Raw genomic sequence first — 7,671 nt, forward strand, 5'->3', positions numbered from 1 at the left:
CTTATCACGGAATCATGCTTTTTATTCCTAACAGCAATGCTTATTTGACCGTGCAATGAGTGAGGTCCACAAAAGACTTATACAATGGTATCCATGTAGCGAGCGTTAGGTTAGCGGATCCCAGACTCTAAAAGCCTTAGGTCACTAGGCACAAAGTCCCCTAAGAACTTAATAACTCGAATACCAAAGAGCCCACTCTTGATCAATTATGCATACTCTCTTTTTTTTCTCTTTTTTTTTCTTTTTTTTTCTTTTTTTCTTCTTTTTTTTCAAAATTTCTGAGCAAGTGCGTTTCGCTCCATCTTGCTCAACCCTAGACTACTCGCATAAACATACGAGCCGGCTACTAGCCAATTGACGCCTAGCCACAATTAGCAACAAATTCCATTTTTTTTTCTTTTTCATGCCTTTATCACTAAGAACCTATTATAAAATTCTAAGCATAATAAATAGATTAACCTCGAAAACAATCAGATCATAACAACAATCTAGTCCTTAAGCATTCTCTAAGACTTAGTGAAAATACAAGTATTTCTAGCATGCATATCAACCTACATGACTCAACATCACTTTAATGTTATCACTACACTCGCATCAATATCACAAATCAGTCGGTAAATCATCGCAAAAGGGATCATGGTATATGCATGAGCTACATGATATGATACACAAATAAAACTATATATAAAAAACTATATGGCAAAAATTATGCAACTATATGAACTAACTATCATGAATCTGCAGCTATATGATACACACACAAAATATTCCTTAACTACCACCCCCAAACTTAAAATCTTCACTGTGCCCAGTGAAGGTAGTAGAAAGGAACACAGGGTATACCTACTCGGAGTCATCATCATCATCACCCTCAGTGGGTGGTGTATCAGGAGGCGGATATGCAGAGTCCTCACCAAAACCTGGCCACTGGATGTCAGCTCCAAGGCCTCGAAAAGCAGTCCCTAGCGCAAGGGTGAGCTCCTGAGCAAACCTGCTTTGCGTCTTATACATAGCATACATCCTCCGTGACAGCCTCCTATATTGGGCATCAGCCATCCCAGCACCCTCCTGAGCTCTCGAAGAACTAGCTTCATCACGCCTAGGCCTCGCCATAGTAGCACCTCGTGCTGGACGCCCTCCTAAAAGACGATAACCCAGCCCGTGCTCCTCGGGCTCACCACCGGTCCACTCCTGCATCGCATTCAGAGTCCCGGAATTAATAGGAGCGGCCGGCAACTGCAACTGCTCATGAGACGGCCAGTTCACTCCCATCGCTCGGCAAAGCTTAGTAACAGTGGATGCATACGGGATGTTCATGTGCTTAGCTCCCCTCAAAAACTTCAGAATTCCTTGGTAGATGAACTCACCAAGGTCCACATAGTATTCCTCATTCAAAATTCCCCACAACAACTGTGCTCTCTCAACTATGACCTCATATGCATGCGAAGAAGGCAGAATATTAGCACAAATAAATGCATTTCATGCACGGGCATACCTGTTCATCGTGATCGCCGGAAAGTGACGATACTCATTAGTTCCTGTCTTGAAGGTCCAAACTGTGCTCGGCCTACAGAGAGTAGCACAAATCAAATCCAAGTCAAAATCCTCAGCAGTTTTCTCATTCCAGTTTGCCTCCGTGGGCTTCCTCTCTCGCTACCCAATCACACGGCGAATCGCCGCTGGGTGATAATCAACTATCATCCCCCGGACCACAGAAAACCCATTCTTCTTGGCCTTCGTGTTCGTATAGAACTCGCAAACCACGCTCATCGGCACTGCTTCAGGTGACTCACAAAAAGCTATCCACCCCTTCTCAGCAATCATAGGTAACAACTCACCATCCCTCCCCGATAGTAAAAATCCCCTCTCCTTCAGAATCGGCTTCCCCAAAAGCCTAGTGTACTCCTCCTCCGCAGCCCTGTCATTCAACCGATGCCTCGCAGCAGTACCCCTCGAAGAATCAGCCGTAGGCACAGTGTTGCTGCTATCAATAGTCCTTGCTCTCTTGGGTGCCATTGAATCTAAATAAAAGTGCTTGAGAATTGTGTTTTTGTTTTGGGAGAGAGTTTGAGTGTAGAAGTTGTGTGGGAGATATGTGGGATAGGTGTATGTATATATAGGGAATGGATTAGGGTATAATTTGATTAGGAGTGGGTTTATGGGTAAAAATCATGGGAAAATGGGGAATAGGTCGTGGGTTTTATGGGTTGAAATTTGTGTTTTATTTTTATGATTTGTTTTTGTATTTTTATTGACTAAAAAAACATTTCATTCAGCCGACCCCCGAGCGGTCGCTCAGCTTTGCAAAGCTGAGCGGGCGCTCAGCTTGCTGAGCGGTCGCTCAGCAGAGCTGAGCGGGCGCTCAGGGGGTCACTGGAAAAAAAAAATTCAGCCAGGTTTTTCTGATTTTTTTGTGGTTTTGGATAGGTTATTAACTTCTAAGGGTTCCTGTAACAATAAATCATGGGTTGCCTCCCACGCAGCGCTTCTTTTTCGTCATTAGCTTAACGTTACGTACCTTCCTCAAGTTGTCAATAAAACGGCACTAACCACTTCTCGGTTTGCCGTGTCCCCATAGTAGTGCTTTAAACGCTGACCATTAACCTTGAATGCTTGGTCCGAATCATTCTCAAAAATCTCCACCGCTCCGTGTGGAAACACAGTTTTGACAATAAAAGGTCCATACCACCTTGATTTCAACTTCCCAGGAAAAAGTCGGAGACGAGAGTTGAATAAGAGAACTTGTTACCCCGGCACGAATAACTTAGGATGTAGCTTCCTATCGTGCCACCTCTTCACCTTTTCCTTGTACATTTTGTTGTTCTCGTACGCTTGGAGTCGAAATTCATCAAGTTCATTAAGCTGAAGCATTCGCTTCTTTCCAGCTGCATCTAGATCCAGGTTCAACTTTTTCAACGCCCAATAGGCCTTATGCTCAAGCTCCGCAGGTAAATGACATCCCTTACCATACACCAGTTGAAAGGGGACATACCAGGTGGAGTTTTGTATGTTGTTCTATAAGCCCAAACAGCTTCATCGAGCTTTAAAGACCAATCCTTCCTTGACGGACAAACAACCTTCTCTAGAATGCGCTTGATCTCTCTGTTAGACACTTCCACTTGACCATTTGTTTGCGGATGATAGGAAGTAGCAACTCGATGATTCACATTATAACGCTGCATCATAGAAGTGAACTTACGGTTGCAGAAATGCGACCCTTCATCACTTATGATTACCCGAGGCGTTCCAAACCTTGTGAAAATCTGCTTATGAAGAAAATTCAACACTGCATTTGCATCATTTATCGGTAGAGCTTTGACTTCTACCCATTTTGAGACATAATCGACTGCCATCAAGATGTACTGATTGTTACAGGATGAGACAAAAGGCCCCATGAAATCGATTCCCCAAACATCAAAGACCTCGACTTCAAGCATCACATTTAACGGTATCTCATCCTTTCTCGTCAAATTTCCCACTCATTGGAAACGATCACACCTTAAAACAAATTGATGAGCATCCTTAAACAAAGTAGTCTAGAAAAAACCTGCTTGCAGAATACGAGCTACCGTCTTCTCACCACCATAGTATCCATCATAAACTATGGAGTGGCAGTCTCGTAATATCCCCTCCGTCTCACAGAACGGGATACATCTCCTGATGATCTGGTCAGCTCCCTGTCTAAACAAATATGGTTCATCCCACATATACCACTTCACCTCATGCAGAAACTTCTTCTTTTAAGCTGAGGTCAAATTAGGAGGCATTATATTGCTGACAAGATAGTTTATAATATCTGCAAACCATGGTTCTTCAAGACCCTTTCTAAAGACCTTATATCCAAGAATTATGCCTTCACGCACCATAAAATGACATTTTTCCCAATTGAGCACCAAATTAGTTTCCACACACCTTTTGAGCACGGCACGAAGATTATTCAAACATTCATCATACGAATGTCCAAAGACGGAGAAGTCGTCCATGAACACCTCCACATTATTTCCAATCATGTCAGAGAATATAGCCATCATACATCTCTTAAAAGTGGCTGGTGCGCCACATAACCCAAACGAAACTCTGCGAAAAGCAAACGTGCCAAATGGACAAGTGAAGGTAGTATTTTCTTGATCCTCAGGTGCAATACAAATCTGATTATACCCGGAGTAACCATCCAGAAGACAATAATACTCATGACCAGCCAACCTGTCAAGCATCTGATCAATAAATGGAAGAGGGAAGTGATCCTTCCTCGTGGCCTTGTTCAATTTTTGGTAGTCCATGCATACTTTCCATCATGTAACTGTTCGAGTGGGAATGAGCTCATTATTCTCATTTGCTACCACAGTGATACCTCCTTTCTTAGGCACACATTGCACGGGGCTCACCCAAGAAATGTCAGAAATAGGATAAATGATGCCTGCATCCAGCCATTTCAGAATTTCTTTCTTCATCACCTCGTTCATGATAGGATTAAGTCTGCGCTGTTGCTCAACAGTTGGCTTACTACCCTCCTCTAGCAGAATCATATGCATGCAATATCAAGGGTCGATCCCTTTGATGTCTGCTATGGTCCATCCAATAGCTGATTTGAATTCTCTCAAAATCCTTAAGAGCTTGTCCTCCTCACTACCTGAAAGGTCAGATGCAATAATAACAGGTAAAGTAGATGCATCACCTAAAAAAGCATACCTCAAATGTTCAGTTAATGGCTTAAACTCCAAGGTAGGTGCTTCCTCAATTGATGGTTTGAGCTTTCCTTCAGCATTCTTGAGGTCAGAAGTACCAAGAGATTCAAACGGCATGTCCAGCTTTCGCCTCCAGGGAGATGCATTAAGATATTGTAATTGCCCGTTGCCATCTTCATCATCACTGTCGAAATCCCCCACTAAGGCCTTTTCTAATGCATCAGATATTAGCATATAATCGAGTTCTGAAGTAACCGCAGAATCAATCACATCCACTTTTAAGCACTCCTCATCTTCTGTAGGAAATTTCATTGCTTTGAATACATTGAAGGTCACATCCTGATCCTGTACCCGCATAGTAAGTTCACCTTTCTGCACATTTATCAAGGTACGACCAGTAGCCAAGAAAGGTCTTCCCAAGATTATGGGAATCTTCTTATCTTCCTCGAAATCCAGAATAACAAAGTCTGCAGGAAAGAAGAGCTTATCCACCTTGACTAGCACATCCTCCACTATGCCCCTTAGGTAAGTAATAGAACAATCAGCCAATTGTAGAGACATGTAGGTGGGTTTTGGATCAGGCAAATCCAATTTTTTAAAGATCGACAACGGCATCAGATTGATGCTTGCTCCCAAATCACAAAGGCACTTGTCAAACGACAACTTGCCAATGGTGCAAGGAATGGTGAAGCTACCTGGATCTTTAAGCTTTGGAGGTATCTTTTGCTACAACACAGCACTACATTCTTCCGTTAGAGCAACGGTCTCAAGGTCATCCAGTTTCACCTTCCTTGAAACAATACTCTTCATAAACTTCGCATAACTAGGCATTTGCTCCAGAGCCTCAGTGAAAGGTATATTAATGTGAAGTTTCTTGAACACCTCCAGAAACTTACCGAACTGCTTATCCAGCTTTTGTTGTTGCAATCTTTTAGGGAAAGGTGGTGGAGGATAGAGTTGTTTCTCCCCTGTATTACCCTCAGGCAGAGTGTGTTCAACAGTAGTCTTCCTTGGTTCCGCCGCTTTCTCCTTTTGCTTAGCTTCTTCATCTCCAACTTCAGCTTCTCCTTCTTTTGCCTTTTCAGCATCAGCAACTTTCCCAGACCTTAAGGTAATAGCCTTGACTTGTTCTTTAGCTTCCTTCCTGCCTGGTACTTCCGTGTCACTGGGAAGTGTTCCAGGTTGACGATTGAGCACTGCATTAGCTATTTGACCAATTTGATTTTCCAAGGTCTTGATAGAAACCGCCTGACTCTTGCACAACAGCTTAAGTTCCTCAAAATCAACACTAGTGGGTGCAGCTGTACTTCCCTGTTGAGGATATGATTGCCTTTGAGCATACTGCTGTGGTTGCTGGAATCCAGCTAGATTGAACTGTTTACTCACACCTTGGTGATATGGTGGCTGAATAGCATTCTGATTATTACCACAGCTGAAATTTGGATGATTTCTGTTGTTAGGATGATAAGTAGCTGGCACAGGCTGCTGTTGTCACTGATAATTGTTCATATACTGAACAGATTCATTGACAAGAGAACACTGATCCGTAGCATGAGAACCTGCACAAAGCTCACAGACCATAGCTATTTGATTGACTCCGTAGGTAGCTAGAGAATCGACCTTCATAGACAGCGCTTGGAGCTGCGCTGTAATAGAGGTGGCTGCATCGACTTCCAGAATACCTGCTACCTTCCCAGGCATCATCCTCTGAGTTGGGTTTTGATGCTCATTTGCAGCCATAGTCTCGATAAGATTATAAGCCTCAGTATAGCTTTTGGCCCACAAGGCGCCTCTAGCTGCTGCATCGAGCATGGGCCGAGATTGAGCCCCCAAAACATTATAGAAACCAGTGATCACCATCCAATCGGGCATTCCATGATGTGGACACTTTCTCAACATTTCCTTGTAGCGTTCCCAAGCTTCGCACATAGATTCTGTAGGTTGCTGCTCGAACTGAGTAAAAGCACTCCTCATAGCAGCAGTCTTTGCCATTGGATAAAACTTCACCAGAAACTTTTACGCAAGATCTTGCCAAGTAGTGATGGACCCAGCTGGTTCAAAATGTAACCAGTCCTTAGCTTTATCCCTTAGTGAGAATGGGAAAAGCCTCAGCTTGATAGCCTCATCAGTCACGCCATTATATTTGAAAGTACTGCAGATCTCGACAAAATTCCTTATGTGCATGTTGGGGTCTTCAGTCGCAGCTCCTCCAAAAGAAACAGAATTCTGCACCATCTGAATAGTGCCCGGCTTGATTTCAAAGGTGTTAGCTTGAATAGCCGGATGAAGAATGCTTGACTGAATGTCATCAATTTTAGGCCGAGAAAAGTCCATAAGAGCTGGATCGGCCGGAACAATACGATCACCCATGATTACTGGTTCTTTCTGCTCACTTCCTGAATCCGAATCTTCAAAATCTATCTTCTCCGGAATATCAAGAACTTCGTCTGTCTCCTCAACTGTATCTAAAGTCCTCTTGCGAGTACGAGAACGAGTTTGCATAAACGCTCGCTAAAGTACCTGAAACACAACCGGAAATAATAAGTAACACGTCTTAATCACTGAGTCCTAACGACCAATGATGGTAAGTACATAAACTAAACAAATACGCCGAGTCCCCGGCAGCGGCGCCAAAAACTTGTTAGGGCGAAAACACGCGCTAATATTCACGCAAGTATACGCGTTCGCAAGTAATATAGAATACTTTCTAGTTCGTTCCCATAGAGACTCAGACTAATTATGTTCACTTAAACTCACTCACCAATGTATGTTTACTTCTCAATGTTAAGACAATAACGCTTAGAATAATATTAACTAATTATGAACTACAATTAACTACTAAATTTAACCACTTAATTAACACTTCGAATTAACAATATTAAAATACTCATGAGATCACAACTTCTTTACTACTTCCTTCAATAGTTATTGTTATTACCCTTAGCATGCAATAGTGATGATATTAATCGAATAACACGAAACTGAT

The 7,671-nt window shown here is 42.7% G+C and overlaps 1 non-coding gene across 1 annotated transcript; it reads left to right on the top strand.

Moving 5' to 3' along the window:
- Positions 1-6,555: 6,555 nt before the first annotated feature.
- On the top strand, positions 6,556-6,662 carry LOC141694210 (small nucleolar RNA R71). The gene has a single exon (XR_012563535.1). It is a non-coding gene; the product is annotated as a small nucleolar RNA R71 (small nucleolar RNA).
- Positions 6,663-7,671: the final 1,009 nt, after the last annotated feature.

The sequence above is a fragment of the Apium graveolens genome, chromosome 10 (assembly GCF_009905375.1).
Source record: "Apium graveolens cultivar Ventura chromosome 10, ASM990537v1, whole genome shotgun sequence".
NCBI lineage: Eukaryota > Viridiplantae > Streptophyta > Magnoliopsida > Apiales > Apiaceae > Apium > Apium graveolens.